The sequence below is a fragment of the Belonocnema kinseyi genome, chromosome 3 (genome assembly GCF_010883055.1).
Source record: "Belonocnema kinseyi isolate 2016_QV_RU_SX_M_011 chromosome 3, B_treatae_v1, whole genome shotgun sequence".
NCBI lineage: Eukaryota > Metazoa > Arthropoda > Insecta > Hymenoptera > Cynipidae > Belonocnema > Belonocnema kinseyi.
Genome location: NC_046659.1, coordinates 63,456,162 through 63,458,208, shown reverse-complemented (window position 1 = coordinate 63,458,208; position 2,047 = coordinate 63,456,162). Strand labels below are relative to the sequence as shown.

At 32.1% G+C, this 2,047-nt stretch overlaps 1 protein-coding gene across 1 annotated transcript in view; it reads left to right on the top strand.

Annotated features, from left to right (window-relative positions):
• Window positions 1-107: 107 nt before the first annotated feature.
• Window positions 108-2,047, top strand: part of LOC117168986 — a 60,184-nt gene continuing 58,244 nt past the window's right edge. Inside the window, exon 1 of the mRNA XM_033355010.1 lies at window positions 108-174. The gene's annotated coding sequence lies outside the window, so the exon portion shown is untranslated. The remainder of the gene's footprint in view (window positions 175-2,047) is intronic.

The window sequence follows — 2,047 nt, the reverse complement described above, 5'->3', positions numbered from 1 at the left end:
TAGAACCTAGCGCCGATTCGCTACCGCGTATCTTGGTTAGATAAGAGGGTATATTAGAAATAGTTAATATAGTAACAGGTGCAAAACCTGCGCAGTTGTAAGAAAACCCGAGTGCCATGTCATCCTGCCGCTTGCTTACTTCCGCTTTCCAGAAACGGTTTCGCAGCAGTACAGGTAACGCGTCGCACCTGTCACTTGACTATATCATAGTACATGGAACATGAGCTCATAATCACGGGGAATTTGAGGTGATATAATCACATTACCTATCTCCAATTACTTTCAATAAAAGGGAAAATCTCATTTATATAAAAAAAATTATAGTGGAAAATTGTTCTTAAATAAACTGCTGACTGACCGGGACAAGACTTGTTCTATACAAAGTTAATAAGACGTGAAATTGATACTTTTTTCTTCATTTTAAGTCACAAATTATTGTATAAAGTCAAATAAATTTCAAAGAGATTTGGGAGAGCAGATTTTCTGAATTAAAAAAAATTGTATTTAACAATATAGTCAACATTAACATTTTTTACAATCAGTCCCATTTTTTTCAAATACTACTTACATTCATGTAAAACACGATAAAATTTTATTTTATTTTATTTGCAATTTTCCATTAACAAATTAGAAAGTTGAAGTGATAATTCAAGATTAAAAATACTCGGAGACTTCGTTTTTCAATTTTTTCGAAATTCACCTAAAAAGATATGGCCAGTTACCACTTTCCTTAATCCCAGGTAATTATCAATGTTATAAATGTATTTATTAAACAAATGCATTCATTAGCCATTTCCAAATATTGTAAGCCGGGAGCTGGCTGGGGAACCCGAGTTTAAGTCGGGCTGTGGCCGGGGTTTCTAGTCGGAATCCGGCCAGTATCGTCACGTTGCGCTGGCCATCGTCCGGCCATGGAGCATGGCCGGGAGCTGGCCGGGGAGCCCGACCGTAGCCCAAACGGGATCAATTGGCGCTTTACTAGATTTAAATGATGCGGGTTTCAATTGTATGAGGAGCATCTGTCGCTGAATTATAGGATCAGTTTGATTCTTTTCTACTTTAGAATTGGAGCATATTAATATATGAAATTCCACACGTCCAGCACACAGATAACATTAACTATTTGCACGTAGTCGCTGAGAGACAAAAAAATATTTAAACATAAATATTAAACGATTGCGAGTATTTTTACTTTAAATAATAATAGTCCTGCTAAGAGTGAATACATATATTACATTTTTAAACATTATATTACAAATAAAATTTCTAACGCTACGGGGTATCGAACCTACATATCTATACCTAAATCTAACGCCTAACAGTCGGGAGAGCTAACCACTGCGCTAAACCGACAAGTTGAAACTCGTTGAAAAAGCCATCCTCATAAGCTACAGTTCAGAAAAGTTGAAGTACTAAATTTTAAGTTCTCTTTTTATAATTATTTATTATTATGCGACGTTGTGTAAATATAAAATTCACAACATTTTAACAGGAATATCAATCAAATAATTTTGAAATAAATAATTTAAATCGATTACAATTCTTCTTCGCGTGATATTTCCTTTTTTCCCGTTGTAGACTACTTGACAACTTTTTACAATGACAGGAAATGTAATTTTTTATGAACATCAACAAGTTTTAACGACGGATCTCAGAAATTTGATCGTGAATGTTGACAATTTCTTAATATTACAATTCTTTTAACTTTCGTGTAAGGTTTGGTTTTTAGGTGTTTTATGCTATTTTACAATATTTAAGATTGATACAAAATGTACATTTTTTCTGTACATTTGCAATTTTTCATAAAGATGAAACTTATAATTTTTTTCTTTAAAAAAATTTTAATCACATAGTTTTCAGAAGTTTTGAAAATTGCATAAGGTAATTTTAAAATCACGCCAAAAAACTCGTTGTTTCGAGGCTTTGGTCACTTGATTTTTATATTGTATATTAGGTATTATATTATTGAAAATTTATTATTAATCGTTTACAAAAATTTAAACAATTATAAATTTAGTATCTTTATGTTTTTTGCCGCCATTACTTT